The sequence below is a fragment of the Lemur catta genome, chromosome 1, assembly GCF_020740605.2.
Source record: "Lemur catta isolate mLemCat1 chromosome 1, mLemCat1.pri, whole genome shotgun sequence".
Taxonomy (NCBI): domain Eukaryota; kingdom Metazoa; phylum Chordata; class Mammalia; order Primates; family Lemuridae; genus Lemur; species Lemur catta.
The window spans coordinates 211,276,360-211,296,529 of NC_059128.1; positions in this window are offsets into that span (position 1 = coordinate 211,276,360).

Consider the following 20,170-nt stretch of genomic DNA (forward strand, 5'->3'; position numbering starts at 1 on the left):
AAGCAATAGATATTTTGAATTTTCTGTAATATAAACATTTATCGAATGCCTATTATAGCCATTTACTGTACGAGACAATTTACTTTTGGTGTATAACTTAATCCTCACAACCACTCTAAGGCACCCATGATCATCTTTCTTTTACAGTGAGGAAACTGCAGCTCACAGTGCTCTGCCCAGGGTCACACAGTTAATAAATGACAGAGCTGGCATTCAAACTCAGACCTTTTGAACTCCATTATACCATGTCATCTTGAGGCTTTATTATTAATGTTGTCATTACAAAAATCATATAATCCTGACTTTGAGAGGATTATTATCTTAATCCAAAAACTCCTTGACAAATCTCTCATTGTGGCTGGTGCTGTTCTGAGTCCTATTCAAGGTAAACTATAACTGAGTCAAGCAGCAGGCATTGACTATTTACCGTATGCTTAGCAGTAGGTCCTGAGAAGAAGAGTAATAAATTTTAAAAGACATAAATCCTTTCCCTCAAAGAGTTTACAATCCCACTGGGAAGTCAAAAGCATATGGAACAAAGAGGTAATCCAAGCATAATCTTTTATGGAAGAGTGAGCAGACATGACCAACGTGGTAAGATGTTGAAGAGTGGAGGGACCAACTTGGAAAGGTAGACTGAAGCCCACTTGGGAGTTTAGGTTGAAGTAGGCAGTAGAACCTCTTCTACAGATCTTGACGTGCTCAAATGTTTAAGACAGATTATTCTGAAGGTCCTGTGCAGTGTGGATCAGAATGAGAAGAGAATGGGGTCAGGGTGCTGTTCCAGGTATCCTCAAACTATCATGTTTTAATAGAAGAATGACCACTCGGGATTGTTATATAAAGCCTACAAGGCTCATTTTACTCAACAATATTAAGTATTTCCACTTCAGGTCCTTGTTAGACAATATAAACAAGAGTTTCCTATAACTCAGAACCTACCTTTCTTACTTTTTAAATATCTGCACCCAATCCCACGCCCAAGCCAGACGGACACCCAGGTGTTTGACCTTGACTCTAGAACCACACAGCTTCCTCCCTCTATGCTTCTCTCCAGTGCAGGAATTTCCTCTTGTCTAGTCCAACCCACACCCCTCACATTGTCCAAGCCTAGCTCCTCAAGCTGGAGGCCCCTAATGGCTTTTGTTTGTTTGTTGTTTTGTTTTTCAAGACAGGGTCTCGCTCTGTCGTCCAGGCTGGAGTACAGTGGTGTGATCACAGCTCACTGCAGCCTCAAACTCCTGAGCTCAAGTGATCCTCCCACCTCAGCCTCCCCCAGTGCTGGGATTACAGGGGTGAGACACCACACCTACCGGTGTTGCCCTTTTACTCCACCCTCCATTTCCAGCTCCTAGGCCTGGTTCTAACAGACTTAACTCACAGGAGGACACAGGCTTGTTAGTCTTGTCTCAGTCTGTCTGGCTGTCCCATTCCTGTGCTCCCCCTCTGCTGGTGCTCTGTACCTTCACCTTGTGGAAGAACACAGATCCTCCCCAGAGAAGACTGGAGAGGATCCAGCAGATATGTAAAAAGCTACTCTTCCAGAAGTTCCAATGTGTCTTTTAGTAAGTTAGAATCTAAGTTGTTAGATGACCAAAAAGCAAAATACCATCTCAACATCTTGCAAAAATGCTTGCGTTAAATTATTTAAGATTATAGCTTCAGCCCATATTTTACAAGAATCTCCATTTGAAACCATTCTCTCTTTTGCAAAACTTTAATTGGAGGTATTACCCAGTATATTTTAGAGCCAGTATGGTGAGGCCGTTAAAAACCAGGTTCTGTAGCTACACACCGTAAGTCCAAAAGCTGCCAATTTATTTCATTTCTCAAAGCCCCAGTTTCCTCATCAGAAATATTAGAGTAATAATATACTCACCTTATATGCGTGTTTTCAGAATTAAAAGAGATAAATTCCTGCAATTAGCATAATGCTTAGCACATGGTAAGCATGCAGTAAAGGGTAGCTATTATTACATTACTAGGACATACATATAATAATGTATTACTTTTAGAGTTGAGCTCTGGGGAAAAATGCTTTGTCAGACAAGGAGATGTGTGTAACACAGCACACAGCCATTTTGCCTTGTAGCTACCCTCAGGATTCAAATGTTGTAGTTAGCCCCTGTCAAGTGGCTGGTAATATTTTCTCCCTCATTTCTACTTCCGCAGGTTCTCAACCTTGGCTGCACATTAGAATAACCTAGGGAGCTCCAGATCGTTTGAATCCAAATCTCTGGGAGTAGTCCTGCATGTCAGTAGTTTTCACACACTCTCTATTGATTCTAAGGCATCCAAAGGTGAAAACAATTGATTTAGGCCCTCTCTGTTGTCTTTTTAATCTTAGTTATCCAGTTTTACATTGTTCCACTTGATGAACACTTCAAATCTTTTTGAAAATAGGTTTCTCATGAGAGATGGCTGGAAGGATGAATGATTGTAAGTATTGTATGCACTAGAGTTGTTGCAATAAGAATAGAGATTGTGGCCAGGAGTGGTGGCTCATCCCTATAATCCCAGGATTTTGGGAGGCAGGAGGATCACTTGAGGCCAGGAGTTTGAATCCAGCCTGGGCAACAAAGTGAGACCCCTGTCTCTACAAAAAATAAAAAAAATTAGCTGGGTATGGTGGTTTGCATCTGTAGTCACAGCTACTCAGGAGGCTGAGGCAGGAGAATTGCTTGAGCCCAGGAGTTTGAGATTATATTGAGGTATGATTGCACCATTGCTCTTCAGTCTGGGTAACGGAGCAAGACTATGTTTCAAACATAAAAGAAAAACAGAGAATACGGATAGCAAGATGGCTATAAAAGGCATTTCAAAGACATTACTTAGTGAGTATGAAGAATGAATGACAGGAATATATCAAAGATGACAACGTTTTCCATCTAGGTGCCTAAGGGAACGATGATGCCATTGACACAAACAAGGAAACTGGGAGCTGGTCTATGCTTTCTAAACAGACTGACCTAAAATGCACATAATTTAAAACATTTCAATAGCTGAATAAACATGAAATCAATATACAAATGGAACATAAAACACTACTACATTTCAGCTCAAATTGATCAGAGCCATTTCATTTACTCTGCTATCTGTGGCACTTGCCATACAAACAGTATGTGGTATCCTTACATACTCAAGAACTAGGCTGGAAAACACGTGGGAAATTGCAATTACAAGACTCCTTATCACATCAAAAAGAACAGAAAATAATTATTCTCTGAAAGCAATCTTTATCTACCTTTTGTTTTCTTCTTTTTACTTTTAAGAGTATCTTCTGTAGGCTATCTGAAAGTAATTTTAACTTCTATTTCTACTACTAAATTAGAAATAGGACTGTAGCAAAACACCTTGGTTAAAACAGCCTTTCTGTCCTTATATCTTCTCTCTATAGCAAATAGAGATGGTACCACACTGAATGGGGGAAATAACACCATTCAATACATTCGTTAAAAATGGGTGAAAGCTGGGCATGGTGGCACAGGCCTGGAGTCCAAGCTACTTGGAAGGCTGAGGCAGGAGGATCGCCTGAGCCCAGGAGTTTGAGGCTGCAGAGAGCCATGTTCATGCCACTGCACTCTAGCCTGGGTGACAGAGCAAGACCTCATCTCTAAGAAATTTTTTTAAAAATTAAAAATTAAAAAAAAATGGATGAGGCCGGGTGCGGTGGCTCATGCCTATAATCCTAGCACTCTGGGAGGCCGAGGCGGGAGGATGGCTCAAGGTCAGGGGTTCAAGACCAGCCTCAGCAAGAGTGAGACCCATCTCTACTAAAAATAGGAAGAAATTATCTGGACAACTAAAATATATATATAGAAAAAATTAGCCGGGCATGGTGGCACATGCCTGTAGTCCCAGCTACTCGGGAGGCTGAGGCAGTAGGATCGCTTAAGCCCAGGAGTTTGAGGTTGCTGTGAGCTAGGCTGACGCCAGGGCACTCACTCTAGCCCGGGCAACACAGTGAGACTCTGTCTCAAAAAAAAAAAAAAAAAAAAATAGATGATACAGTAACTTATAAAAAATACATATAAGTACCAGTTTGGGCTAAGCAGTTTTTGTTTTCAAGAAGCCCCTTTCCTATAGGTTAGAGTTCTAGGTTAGAGTTTTCCAAAGGAGAAATTTGTGTGAGATTTGGAAGATGGAAGAAAGCAGCAGCCACTACTCTCTGAACCTTGTCAGGGTAAGACACAGTGACAGATGAATGCAGAAATGCGGAAGGGTCCAGCCTGTTCTCCCCTCTCCTGCTTTGCGTGAAGTTCTTCTTTCACTGCCAGCCATGCTGACATAGTAGACCCCCCGGGGGCAAGAGCCTTCCGCAGATTCCTCCACTAACTCCCCTGCAGAGTCCCTCTGGCAGCTGGATGTGCTTGCCCGGATTTCCCTAAAAGCTCTAACTTGCCCAGCGGCACCAATGTTTTTGGAAGGCTGATTAGTACTTTTTCCTGATCCTCCAACCTCTCTCTGGACCTTATTTCCCAGCTCCTCCCACAATGGCATAAGATCTAGATAAGTTTCCTATGCCACAGTATTCGTAGCAGTTCTGCTTCAGTCAAACCTTGACTGACACACCAGCCTTTTCTTACCCTATGGTTTTACATTGGGAGAACACACTTTCAAATGCAGAACCAGGCTCAACAATGTGACTGCATCGGAGCATCTTCTAAGAAAATGATGAAAGGCTGTTCCTGCCCTCAAGAAGATCATGCTTTAGATCAGCCTGGACAGCATAGTGAGTCCCAACCTCAAAAATTAAAAAACAAAAAAGAAGGTCACACTTTAGTGGAAGACACAGACACATAAAAATATAAATAAATCAGCACAAAAATTCCAGTGGTAGAGGTGTGTTTAATCTGCAGTGACAGCAGAGAGAAGAAAGAATCACGTTTGAGAGGCTGCAAGAAGCTGAGAGGGCAAAGACCTAGCTCACAAAGCATCATATTCCCAGGGCCCAGGCACAGGGCATAACAGGAAATTAGTGCTCAATAAATATTTTTTTTAATTTTTTATTTCTAATTATCATGGGTACATAATAGTTGTATATATTTATAGGGTATATGTGATGTTTTGACACAGGCATACAATGTGAATTAATCAAATCAGTGTAACTGGGGTATCTCAATGAATATTTCTTGAGAAATTGAGTTAAACCGAATTGATACATGGCACAATGTTAATCCCTAGGAATTCAGCATTGAACAAGACAGACACAGTTCATGCCCTTGCTCAGCTTATAATCCAGTGCAGCTGTTCACAGATTTTAGCGTGCATCAGAATCTCCTAGAAGGATTACTAAAACCCAAATTGCTGGGGCCCAATTCCGGAGTTTCCTATGCAGCAGGTCTGTGGTGGGGCCCTAGAATTTGCATGTCTGACAGTTCCCCAGAAGATGCTGGTGCTGCCGGTCTGGGGACTATACTTTCAGAATCACTGGTCAAGTGCAATGGCCATACATTACAATCACTCGGGCAACTTTACAAAATACATTAATATCTTGCTAGCAGTATCAGCTGAGACCTATTAAATGATGTTGTAAAAGCTCTACAGGTGATTTTAATGTGCAGGTCAGTGTTGAAACCACTGATGTGACAAATAATAGTCGTTATCATTAATTACTTACCTGCTACGTAACAGACACCACCTGAAGATCTTATACATAGTATCACATCTATGAACTCCATTTTACAGGTGAGAAAACTGAGGCTCAGAGAAGTGAGATAAGCTTACACTTAAGGTAAGTGTAAGCACGTGTAAGTAGGGGAGGCAAGACTGGACCCAGCTCTCTCTGAGGACAGAGACCGTGCTCATAATCGCCAGATGACTGTGCCACCTGAGCCTCACAGAAACAGTGCACCTGACTTGAATATTGAATGATGAGTAGAAGTTCTCCAGACAGGCAAAGGACAAAGATCATTTCAGGCATGCATATTGAGCTCCATAGCTCTGAAGGTGCTGAAGTAGAGGCGGGAAGTTAGAAGTATTCTAGGGAAGATTTCTGAGTGAGGTCAGAGGGCAGGATGAGATGACCACCGTGGCCCACCCTCCTCTGTGAACCTAGAATTCTATCAGGAGACGATCTAGAACCGAATGGCTGCTTTAATTCTAGAGACCTAACACAGGACCAGACCAAGAGGAAAAAAGGAAGATATGAGCCCTGGCATTTGCTCACAGTGGCCCTGGAAGAATAATGAGCACGTGCTCTTTTATAGCATTTAACCCCTCTTTTTCGAACATTTCGTACCACTTGGTCCTGAAATCTTATCCATCTCCAAACAACTTTATGCTAGTTATATATGCTCTATAAACATTTATGAATAAAAGCCAGGAAAATGTAGGACTGAAGCTATTCATATTTAAAAATTCATTTAAATATTAAAATTCATGATTAATTTTTCTCTGAAGTTTCTCATGTGTACTCTTCTTTTATATACTATTTTATATTGTATAGTTCAATGTTTAGCACATAAAATTTAGAAAACACAGAATACTGTAAAGAAGAAAATAAAAGCTATTGTAATCTCACCAGATGAAGGAAACTACTGTAGACATTTTGGTTATGACTTTCCAGAAATGTTTTTCTCCAAATGTCTGCAAGCATATGTATTCCAAAAAAGGGATCGTGCTGTAAATACAGCATATAATTTCTATTTTTCACTTGATATATATTGCGATCATCTTTTAAGTCTTTTGATTGCCATAAATTCTTTTATAATTATAATAGATATGTAAATACCTTTTAATAATGACACACTGCTGGAAGACTGCAGTGGGTAAGAAAACTCAATTAGTATGGTATTTGTCATTGCTGTTACTGTACTGCCCTGTGGCCACCACTGTGAGGTGTGGATCCATAAAATAGGTGGAGACTCACCTGTGAGTCATTAGGAGCTGACTCACAAGAGGAACCAACGAAATGTACTTGTTTCTACATTTGAGAGGTGATTCAGCTTGAACTATTAATCTTATTCAAGTGCGTAAGGATTCTTTGTGCTCTTGGAGCCCTCGTAGAGTGTTTATCCTCACTGCTAATAAAATGGGAATGGAGAGGTAGAACAACTCTCCCAAGGTTACCTTTCCTCCTTTACAGGGAACTGCTGCCCCCCAGAGGATAAATGCATGAATGACCGTCTTTATGGGACGCTCAGGGCTTTGGGGAGAATGTGCTTTTTTTCTCCTCTTAAGGAAGTCATTTCCCTCCTTTCTTTTCCATTGTTCTTACAGGGCTTCTGTGTAATTTCGGTTTACCTAAGAGTTTTCTCATTTCTTTTGTTATCTGGCCGTGATTTATTTTTTCTAGAAGCTCATATGTACCTACGAGGATCTAGGACTCCAAAAGGGACTTCAGGCTTTCTGAAACCTTCAGTAGTCAAAGCTTTGTGTTCCTGGAGGACTGATGTGGGTATGTTACAAATGACAGAGGGCAGGAGCCTCCTTTGAGAGACGCCTTTGAATTAGATAGGATAACTCACCCACGGAGAAAATTAGAAAATAAAGTTGAGTTTGGTATCTCAAATTCAAGGGGGTTTCTACAATTGGATTCAAAGACCACTAAGACTATGTGAATGTAAGAGAAATGGTCTTAAAGATTACCAAGGAAAGTAAGACATAAAGCTTGAAAAAAACTCTCCAGACTGGGAGAAAAAGGTAAATGTTCTCCTGCCGTCTATAGGTGCCCAGCTGTAAAATTATACTCTATGACTTATGGAAAGGCATCACGTAGGTTAAAGTTAGTCTTCAGGAAATTGAAACTTGAAAAAGGTTTTTGACTAGGAAAAGATGACTTACAAATGGAAAAGTTTAAGTTTAGATGAGAGTTAAAACTATATCTGACCAAAATAAACTTAAAACTGTAGAAATTATGATATAATGATAATGAAATTATCAATTAAAAATTTAAATAGTATGCCTATTATTTTTTAATATAAACACTCACAAGAATGTTTTTGGATGAGTTAAGAAAAACAATTTAACTTTCATGGGATGACCTGGTATCCCTGTGGGTTACAAAGTAAAGAATGGAGATAGGTGTATTGACATCAAGCCAACAATTAGTAGCAGTAAAAATGTAAAGGAGGAGGAGGATGAGCGGGTGGAGGAAGAAATAACAGAAAAAAATTAGAAAGAAAGGAAGGAAGGAATAACCCACTGGCCAAGGATTTTGAAAAAAATTGGATTAAGGTAGGCAGAAATACAGCCCATAGCAAAAGAAGTGAATAGCACTGATCGCTTCTAGGGAGAGGAGCTGGAGGGACAGGGGTATAAGGAAGACTTCTTTTTTTACCATTTATCCTTTTGTTATTTTGCATTTTGTACAATGTATATTATTGCTTATTCAAAAGGTCAATAAAATAAAATAATCCCCTTCCAAATTATAATTTCCCACACTTGACCTATGAACTACACTTCGTACAGATATGTCTGCACATGTGCAAGCGATGATGGTATCACAAATATTTTTTTCAAATACAATACTAGATAATATTCTAAATTATCTTTAAATGTTCATATTTGTGTGCATTAACACAGACTAAATTAATGGTGGGAAAAGTGATATGCTATAAAATTGTGGGTTTGGCTTAAAGAACTCCTTAAATTAGGACCTGAGAAAGGCATTTATCTGTTTCATCACTTGATCACGAGGTTTTTATTTTATTTTATTTTTTAGAGACAAAGTCTGGCTATGTTGCCCCAGCTGGATTCAAACTCTGGCCTGAAGTGATCCTCCCACCTCAGCCTCCCGAGTAGCTGGGATTGCACGTGCAAGCGCCACCACCTTCAATCACGAGACTTTGATAGTCAAAAAAGTTGTTAATTATCCATTTAATTGAAAAGATGGTGATTCCATTCCTGAGTCTGTCATCAAAAGTAGTTCTCAAAGTGTGGCCCTCACACCGGCAACACCAGCATCATCTAGGAACTTGTTAGAAATGCAAATTCCCAGCAATCTATGTTTTGACAGAAATGGGGAAGGAATTCTGAAGGCTAAAGTTTAAGAATCTCTGAATAAAGAATTATTTTGATGACTAAAGGGGAGTGAAAGGGAGGAAGAAGAGACTAAAAGAGAAAGAAAAATTCCCAATGGGACATTCGACCTGCCTGTTTGTGAACAGGAAGGTCTTGTTTCAGACTTGACTTGTTTGTTTCTAAGAAATTAGACTGTGCTTTGTTTCTTATCAGTACAGACTTACCTTGGCCACCTTTGACCTGAGTGAACTGTTTCCAAAGACTACAAAATGATTAACATAGACCTACTACATATATTTCATGGTTCCAATATGTACAAATTTCAGATAGCACAGTCTAGCTAAGTAAGACTAGTCCCCTAACGAAAGTGCAGATTTCTGTTACCATAATGTATTTTTCTGTAAGCACTTAATATAAAGTACAGACTTCACTGTTATGAAAATAACAAATGTGCATGTGATCAGCTGCCAATCACATTAATTCTTTCAAAGTCTGTCAATTAGTCACTGTGCATTTGCTATTCCGTTCATGCACAGTCTAACAAAGTATGTAGTTGGCTCCTTGAAAACTACATGACAGTTTGTAAAAATGGATAATCAAAAGAGGAAACTATCTAATAACAATAAAAGTACAGCAAAGAAAGGAAAAGCGGATATTGTTAGAAGTGAAATTGGATGTGATTAAAAGATTCCCAGCCGGGGGAATCTTGAGACTAGACATGAAGCCAGAGGAATTTTGTGAAGGTGACTTCATCAACGTAAATGCAGAATGTGGTTGTGACACAAAGTAGAAGATGTCCCAGAGAAAGTGATGCCTGCAAAAAACTTCACATTAAAGGAATCCCTCAGAAATATTCCATGACATTGAAAGCACAAAGGATAAAATCTTGTAAGCAAAAATAAGTTGTCAAATCATAGTAGCCTGAGAGCTGGGACCTATATAAATAGACTGGTAGGTTTTCAGGGAATTAGGGGTTGAAAAATTATATATTAAATTGAAAATACATTAATTCAGAGATTGTTGTTGTGTTTTGTATATGTTACCTTTATCCTCTGAAGTTTGATTTCTTATTGGTTTTCATTCTTAATAAGTTACTGATCTGGCAATAATATTTAAATTATTGTCTTTTTTTCTAAAAGATACAAATATTTATGAATTTTCTTAAGACAGAAGAGGACTTTTGGCTCTAATCCCACATTTATGTGGTTAAAAAGAAGAAAGGGGATGAGAAAGGGGAGAGAAAGGAGACATAGACCAAAGACTGGAGAGAGAAGAGGAGAAGGAGGGGCTCTGTTCTCCACCCATCTGGCTTCCAGTGCTTTCTTTTTTGTGTAGTGTCTTACTCTTTTCTTAGGGATTCAATTCTTCTATGGCTTAGTCATTTTAAATGTGCTTGTTTATGTCTCTTTCAGATAGTCTTTCTGTTATCTGAAATTCATGAATTTGAATTCAATTCGATTCAATTGAATCCTACTGTTTGTTGTTCATAGTGAATTGTTTCCATGTAAGTTTTGAGTATAAGCTCATCTGTAGCAGGACCTGCTTTTTCCTGAGAGAATCCATTGTGCCCTGGATGAGACAGAGTACTGGCGTATCTGTTCTCTGTTGACTTCTGCCAAGAGTCTTGGGATGTCACTGGGCTTGTATAATTTCTATGTTCAGTTCTTGTATTGGAGTTTGGGGTACTACATGGGTTTAAAAAAACTCAAACTACAAAGCCCTCAAAGAAACTGAACTCTGAGATGTTAATAGTGGGGGAAACCAGGCGAAGGGTCTACAGAAACTATCTGTACTATCTTGCAACTTTTCTGCAAACCCAAAATTATTCTAAAATAAAAAGTGTATTTAAAAAAAACCACAAAGTTCCTAGATTACTAAAGCCAATTCAACCCTTAGGTAGCCAAAGATAGCTTATATACTTACTGGTCCTGTTTTCACTTCCTTCTTCATTTTGGGTATCTGCAGATATACCTGTTCCCTTGAAAGCTCAGCTGTGAATTTAAAATCATTTGCATTATAATTTCTTTTAATCTTTTTTTTTAATTGAGATGTGGTCTCACTCTGTTGCTCAGGGTGGCTCCTGCGTTCCAGCGATTCTCCTGCCTCCACCTCCCAAGTGGCTGGAATTACTAGCACATGCCACTGCTCCTGGCAATTTGTGTTATAACTTATGTAGCATTTCTGAAAGATATTGAAGGTGGATTTTCAGGTCATATCAATGCACTACACATGTAACCTTAATTCCCCTTTTTCTCTTTAGCCCATTTTTTTTTTTTTTTTTTTTTAGACAGAGTGTCACTCTGTTGCCCGGGCTAGAGTGCTGTGGCGTCAGCCTAGCTCACAGCAACCTCAAACTCCTGGGTTCAAGCAATCCTCTTGCCTCAGCCTCCCGAGTAGCTGGGACTACAGGCATGCGCCACCATGCCTGGCTAATTTTTCTATTTATATTTTTAGCTGTCCATATAATTTCTTTCTATTTTTTTTTTTTTAGTAGAGATGGGGTCTTGCTCTTGCTCAGGCTGGTCTCCAACTCCTGAGCTCAAACCATCCGCCCGCCTCGGCCTCCCAGAGTGCTAGGATTACAGGCGTGAGCCACCGCACCCGGCCTTTAACCCATATTAATTAAGCTTTCATCGCTACCACTGAATCTGCTCCAGTCAACATTACCAATAACATCCACCTTGCAAATCCAGTTGTCAAATCTTAGAAGTCATGCCAATCTTTGGTTTAAATCTTAGCATTTAAACCAGTAAGAACTCCCTCCTTAAAACTCTTGATTCTCTTGGTTTGTCACACTTTCCTCTTTGTTTTCTTACTTCATTGGCAACTTCTTAAGTATTTTTTGTGGACTCATACTCCTTTTCTGACCTTTAAATGTTGAGTTCTTCAGGACTCAATCTGTTACCCAGTCTTTTATTCTAGACTCACTCCCTAGGTAATACCATCCAATCTAGTGATTTTTAAATGCCATATATAATATATGCCAATGACTCCCAAACTGAGATTTTCCAACCTGATTTCTCTCTTCCCCACCCCCTGCCAGTCCCCTGCCACCCCAGGGTCCCAGATTCATATACACAGCTGCCCACTCAACATCCCTGTTTTTATGTCAAACAATATGGCCCAAACAGAACTCTCAATTTTGTGCCGATGGTAGTATCAAAAGAACAGAAAAGTAGGCCAGGCAAGGTGGCTCATGCCTGTAATCCTAGCACTCTGGGAGGCCAAGGCGGGCAGATCGTTTGAGTTCAGGAGTTTGAGACCAGCCTGAGCAAGAGTGAGACCCCATCTCTACTAAAAATAGAAAAATTAGCTGGGCATTATGGTGTGCACCTGTAGTCCCAGCTACTCAGGAGGCTGAGGCAGGAGGATTGTTTGAGCCCAGGAGTTGGAGGTTGCAGTGAGCTACAATGACACCGCTGCACTCTACCCAGAGTGACAGAGTGAGACTCTTTCTAAAAAAAAATTAAAACATTGAAAAAAAAGGACAGAAAAGTAAATCACTATGGCATAGCAAAAACCTCTTTATAGTAGACCTTTGAGTGCACATGTGGCCTTTCCCCAAGTCTAACCGTATGAGACAGAGCAACTAGTTCTCAATATGACCACCAAACTGTAAGTGGACCTTCATGAGGGCCCTCAATACAGAGATCTTTCTATTCACCAATTTTGGAGAATAAATCTCTAAACTAGCCAGAGTGGAGGAGAGAAAGTTGCCTAATTACCTGGGGTAGGCGGAGGAATTCCTGACGTGCAACTGTCTTTTTAACAGATTTCCAACCAGTGTTCATGTTCTATTCTCACATCCCCATGTCCAAAGGTACAGGGTGCTAGCAACTCCTGAGTTTTTGGGTTGTTCTACAGAATAAATGAGGTCTCTTATTAGCTTTCCTCACTCCCAGTTTAGGACTAAGCTTTCTCCCATCTGCTAATTTTGTCATCATTTGCCCATTTGCGTTCCAATTTAAGAAGCTTTGTGGGCTGTTGTCTTTTTTCCAACTTTCTTTAGTGTTTAAGTCTTTTTAATAGCACTTTCTACTGTATTTTAGTGAGCTTTCAGGAGAGAGGAGAAGCCAAATAGCAATGTTCCAAATTTAACTAAAAATGAAGACTTTAATCTGTAGAGACAAAATCCCCATTTAAAGGGGAAGGTCAGGGTGGAGCAAAGGTTAGGGCCATAGATGCCCCTAAAAGCCTGAAAAATCCCACCTAGATCCATAACTATGCAGAGTTCCCTGGGAAGCTTTGAAACCTCAGTTCATTCTAGTTAGCCTAAGGGATTGCTCAGGGAACTCTCATCTCAGTTCACTCAGGCAGAGCCTTTCAGCAAGTCTTGAGATAAATCATTTGGTCTCTGTACAGTCAACCCCCTCCATGCTTTTTACCTCTAAGAACCAGGATCACTGCAAAGAAGGCAGCCAAAGTTGGAAAATAGGTGCCCCAAAGGAAAATTTAGTAATTATACCTCAATCTGTACCCTGTTGAGCAACTACTTTTGTTTTCTTTTGTTATTTTCCTGTGTCTCTGCTTTTCTCTCATCATTTCTGAATGACTTGTTCAGCATCTATCCCTCAAAGACTCCGCACTGTCTACAAATATAGCTGGCGAGAGATCAAATAGAGATTGGCTAACTTTGTGTTATCAGACTGCTTTTGACCTGGTTAATCTGAATTCCCATATAGAAATACACTCCCTGAGTCTGCTTTTTCACCTGGGAACCTCACTTAGTTCACTTGATAGATTTTCCTTTCAATATCTACTTTAGTGAGTCTAACAGATTCAACAGCTAATCCCAAACTAGAGATAGGCAGGAAAAACAGGAAGCTTTCCATTGAAGATCCCCAAAGGATCTTCTGCTCTTCACTCCTTTTGGCACATCAGGGAGTTCAGACTCGAGCACCTCCTCTGCCTTCTGTAGGGAGTTTGCCAACTAAGGTTATCACAGTACTACCTTGTCCAAAGACCAGGTTTTGAGGTGTGTTTAGATTTAAATCTAATAGAATTACCCTTTTATTTTACTTGTACAGCCAGCAACAAGACTAGACACAGGGGTCTAAGATTTTTTAACTGACTAACAAAACAGACATGAAGTTATGTAGAGAGATAGGACATATTAAATCAAGGCTACTAAAGCTCATCAACAATTTAAGTGAGTAAATTCCATTTTCTACTGCAAACATTACTAGATTAGAGAAACAATGCAAAGTTGTATTTGCTTTGCAATAGAAAGGAGATTAAACATGAATAAATAGCCCAGGAAAAACATATAAGTAGCTGAGGACATCTCAGGAAAAGTTTTAGTGTTTCTTTTTTTTTTTCTTTTGAGACAGAGTCTTACTCTGTTACCCTGAGTAGAGTGCCGTGGCGTCAGCCTAGCTCACAGCAACCTCAAACTCCTGGGCTCAAGTGATCCTACTGCCTCAGCCTCCTGAGCAGCTGGGACAACAGGCGCACACCACAATGGCTGGCTCATTTTTCTATTTTTAGTAGAGATGGGGTCTCGCTCTTACTCAGGCTAGTGGTGTATTATATTATATATAACAAGAGATAGAGCCTTGTGTTGGAGAAAAAACTCAAACTGTTTTTTCCTCTGCTCTCACACCACAATGACAATTAACACAGAAGACTTCTGTGACCAAATGTGTGGGAGTTTCCCCCCACACACCAAATAAGCAAGCAATTTTGCAGCAGAACAGCAGCCTGGGTGTCCTCCAATTTAATCCAATTCTGATGGAGAAAGCCTCAGAAACCACCAGTTAAGGGCTCAGCTCCACAGGTCTGCTCCCTTCCTTCCCACCAGTCACAAGTTTCAGCCTCCTCAACTTCTAACCAATCAGCTTCAAACTGGGGTTCCCATGACCTTTCCTTTGGGTTCGATTAATTTGCTGGAGCGGCTCACAGAACTCAGGGAAACACTCACATTTCCTAGTTTATTATAAAGGATATTTTAAAGGATACAAATTAACAGCCAGATGAAGAGATACATAAAGTGAGGTCTGGAAGGGTCCCAAGCACAGGACCTTCTGTGCCCATGGAGTTGGGGTTCATCACCCTCCTGGCATGTGGATGAGTTTTTGTTCACCTTCCTGTCAGCCTCCATGTGTTCAGCTCTCCAGAAACCCCCAAACTCAGTCCTCTTGGACCTTTTACAGAGACTTCATTGGGTAGGCATGATTGAAGCATGGACACCTGTGTCAAAATGTGATTGGACAAAAGGGTATGATCTAAACCCAGCAAGGCCTGTCTGTTCAGGTTCTTCTTGGCCTCTCTGAGCAGCATTCCTTCCTCCAGGGTGTGGGGCAGGACCCTCTCTGGAATGAGGGTCTTATGACCCACAGTCAGATTAGAGTCCTGCCTCAGTCAGGTGAAAGGAGGGCAGGAGAGGATATGAAAGAGAAATTGCATTTACTGTAACAATGGCTATGAGAGTTATGAGCCAGGAACCATGGCCGAAAACCAATATATCTGTCTCATAATATCGCAAGCCTTACAAATTATAATTAAATAGATTTTCTTCACCAGTCTGATCTCTTTATTTCTGATATCACCAAACTACATATTCTTGATCCCTACCACCTTAAATTTTTGTGGAGGACAATAAACAGCCTAATACTTTGAAAATTTAAAGTATTTGACATAATAGGTTTCTTACAAAGCCTATTAGATGATATTGTAACGTATAGTTTCTTTTAATGAGATCAAGGCTAAGTCCAAAGTTTTAAAGTTACTTTCAAAAGGATTTTAAAGGAAAAGAAAACAAAAGGGCACTGCCCCTTGACTCTTTTCTCCCTTTAGGGAGCACTTAAAGGCCTCTCAAACAGAGACAATCTCAGAAAGTACCAGTGAGGTATGCATCACCTCAGCATGTCAGTGGGAACAGATGGGCAAGGTGGCAGAGTGGCAGTTCTAGGAGGTATTTTTATTGTTTTGTTTTATTTTTTTGCCAGAGTCCTACTGACATAATAAAAAATAATTTGAACCAGTAACAACTGACAATATTTATCTGGCTAGCCCCAGACTTAACTTCACCGGGCCCACTATTCAGAATTTCAATGATACAGATTTTGGTAGGCAACAGTCTGTCTGTACCAGTGTATCCCAAACAGTCAGAAGATTTCAGGTGGAGTATATTAACACACAGTAGGATTTACTCGTATAGTTATGTAATTATTTTAATCATCATTAGAAAAAAATAACAAATAAACCTGAGATTTCACTGAAGCTAAGTAAATGCAATTTACTTAGTTTACCTACAGTTACAATAATTTGTTAAGAAAAATGAGGTAAATCAGTCAGATAGTACTCAGGTATGGCAAAAATCATCAAGCCTGAATAACTAAAGAATGGCTGGATTTATACCAAGGAAATAAGGTCTGTAAATCGCTGCTTCGCTTCTGAGTCTACTGTGCTCCAGCCTTAGCTGCAGGGAATGGATCTAAGGAGCACCACTACCCAGTTCATGACTCAGCCTCAGCTTTGAATTTAGACAAACTCACCATACAAAATCCACAAATAACATCAGCAGAGCAGCAATAACAAAGCAGCTACTGAGGGAGTAACCAGAAGGAACTATTCTGTCACACTGAGCTTTGTTCCTTAATGTGGTAGGTTCAGGAGAAATATTATTGTTTTTAATGTCCTTTATTGTTTTGAAATTATTGTTTGTGCAATAAAAAAGTAAGAGAAAAAATTGCAAGTAAGCCAGGCACAGTGGTGAGACTTGGTCTCTAAAAAAGACTTTTTAAATTAAAAAAAAATCACAAATAGAACCATAATTTCTAAGTTTTGTCCAGACAGATTAAAACAGTTCTTTGTTAAAAGCACCTTTATGTAAAACCATTTCAGTAAGTAGATGAAGGCCTACAAGGCCCAGGGATAAAAATGCTAGTCATAGAAGCATAGGGAACATCAGAAAGTATCACTTTTAAAATATGAATAGCAAGAGGCAATAGAATCTCTAAAAGGAATTAAAACAGAATGTTGACATTACAAATCAGTGTAGGAAATAATTAATATCTCTTTATCGTTATGGCCCTACTATTCATTCAAAAATATTTATTGCGTGCTTTCTCTATAAGTTAGGACTTACTGCCATCAATGAAAGAATCTTTTCATCAAGCTGTCTGACCTAAGAATAAAAGAGGCAAAAAAATATTTTCTTTAAAACAGCAACTGAAAGTATTAAAAAAATCATTTTCGCATTTCTGGATCAAAATTCACAACTTCTTAGAAGCTTTTCCAAATCGACTCTATTCTATTTTAACCACTTCTTTACCGGCTTCTTTCAATTATTATTTTGTGCAATATCCAGCAAAGTTGACTGAGCAGAATTGTGATAGGCAGAATATTGGCCCTCCCAAAGATTTCCATGTCCTAATTTCCAAAGGAAAAGGAATTTTGCAGGTGTGATTAAATTAAAGATCTCCAGATGGAGAGAGTATCCCGTATTACCCAGGCGGGCTCAATGTAATCCCAAGATCCTGACAAGAAGGAGGCAGGAAAATCAGAGTTAAAAAAGATGTGCCAGTGATGGAAGCAGATGTCAGAGTGATGTGGCCATGAGTCAAGGAATGTGGGCGAAACAAGCAAGGAACACATTCTCCTTCGAGCCTCCAGAAGGAGCACAGCTCTGCCAACTGCTTGATTTTAGCCCTGTGAGACCCATTTTGGATTTCTGCTCTCCAGAACTATAAGAGAATAAATTTGTATTATTTTAAGTCACTAAATTAGTAGTAATTAGTTACAGCAGCAATAGAAAGCTAATACAAGCATCAAGGCACCAGGCTTTATATTGTGGGAGCGATAAAGATGAATAAAACATAATTCTTCCTCTGAAGATGTGTACAATGTGGTAGAAGGGATGCTACACATCAGTGAACTCTAAGCTACGGCATGAAGGCTATCACAAGAGCAGCACAAAGACTTTCTATGCGAGTCCAGAGGAAAGAAATCACTTTATTTCTAGGGTAATTAGGGAAGGCATTATGGAGGAGGAGGTTTTTGAGCTGATCTTAAGAGGATAAGTAAATTTTAAGAGATAAAAGGGATGGGGAAGGTGCACAGTTTTACAAATTAAATCACATGATAAATTATTTTTAAGTAAATCTATTATTTGTCATTTGATAAAGGAAATACTCTTACAATAAAAAAAAAACATGCCCTAACATATTTTTTGTACTAAGTAAGATATGGGTAGATTTGCTTAAACCGGAAGAAATGTGATTATTGTGATTATTATTTTAAAAATTATAAATGTAACATATGTTCATGGTACCAAAAAATCTAAAGTGAACAGTAGTGTGTCAGGTAAAAAGTAAGTTTTCCTCTCTCCCATTTGTACTCCCTCTACAGGTAATTACTGATTCCTTCTAGAAATGTTTGATTGAGACTATTATGTGTAATACACAGTTCTCTGTGTACGCCTATGTGTATATCTATCCATTTTTAACACAAACAGGACCTTATTAAATATAATGTTTCTTCCAGTTTTTTAAATTTACAATATATCTTAAACATCTTTCCATATTGATACACATATCTAGTGACCTCATTGCTATTGTTTTTATTATTACTGTTTTTCAGTAATGTCATTTTATTGTACCAGGATTCAATCCAGGAGGCTATATTACATTTAGCAATCATTCTCTCTTTACAATTATACTGTGTATTAACATTTTGAGATAATTGTAGATTCACATACAGTTGTAAGAAAGAACGAAGAGAGATCCCATGTACTCTTTAAACCCAGTTTCTACCAATGGTAACATCTAGCAAAATCATAGGACAAGACCACAGCCAGTGTACTAACATGATACAGAACATTTCCATCACCCCCAAAGAGCCCTCATGTTGCCCTTTTATAGTCACATTTACTTCTCTCCTGCCTTCACCGCCTCACTTACTCCTGACAACCACTAATCTGTTTTCCATTTCTATAATTTTGTCTTTTCAAAACTGTTATACAGTATAAATGGAATCATGCAGGATGTAACCTTTTGGGATTGACTTCTTTCACTCAGCATAATAATCTGGAGATTCATCCAGTTTGTTGCATGTAACAATAAATAGATCTTTCCTTTTTATTACTGAGTAGTTTTCCACAGCGTGAATGTAACTCAGTTTAACATTCACTTGTTGAAAGACATCTGGATTGCTTTTAGTTTCTGGCTTTTATAAATAAAGCTGCTATGAATACTCACATACAAATCTTTGTGGGAACATTAGTCTTCATTTCTCTCAGCTAAATGCCCGAGTGAAACTGCTGGATTGTATAGTATGGTGGCTTTGTGTTTAGCTTTTGAAGAAACTGTCAAACTGTTCAGGATGGCGACACCATTTTACACTCCCACCAGCAATGTACTAGAGATCCAGTTTCTCTGAATCCTTGCCAGAATTTGTTGTTGTCACTGTTTTCTATTTTGGCCATTTTAATAGGTATATAGTGATAGCTCATTGTGGTTTTTATTTGCATTTCTCAGATGGCTAAAAATGTTAAACATCTTCATGTGCTTGTTTGCCATCTGTATATCTGCTTCAGTGAAACGTCTTTTCATGTCTTTTGCTCATGTTGTATTAGGATTGTTGTTTTTTACTGTTGTTTCAGAGTTTTTATATATTCTAGATAACCGTACATTGTCAGATATGTGGTTTGCAAATATTTTCTCACACTCTTTCTTTGTCTTTTCATCCTTAACAGGATCTTTCAAAAGCCAAGGTTTTTTCCGTGCACTTGGAGGAGCTTTGGCTGCCAGCTGGGTGGTGCTCCGCCGCCCCTGTGACCAGCAGGGCGCGCTGGCCCCGAGGCTGGGCTTCTGCAGGGCCGGGCGCGGTCCCGGTACCCGGTGGCAGCGGGCTTCCCCGCAGGCCCGGCCAGTGGTCTAGTAGGCAGTGCATCCACGGAGCGCCCGCAGCGGGAGCGCAAGCGGTGGGAAGAAGAGGTGGACAAGAGAATGGAACAGAAGATGGAGAAGAGCAGGACAAAGGAAGAAAAGGGAGATGGAAGAGAGAATGTCACCAGACAGAGCGGTGAAACAAATTCTCAAGTTCCAGGAGAAGCTCTGGACAAGCACCCGCTTTTCCTGCAGCTCAGGAAAGTTTCCATCAGGAAGAAAAACCCAGGCAAAAGGCACAGAGCGACCTGGCCATTCTGACATCCGCTGGGTAGCAGCAGAGCCCGACTGTTCCCGCGGGAACTCGCCTCTGCGTG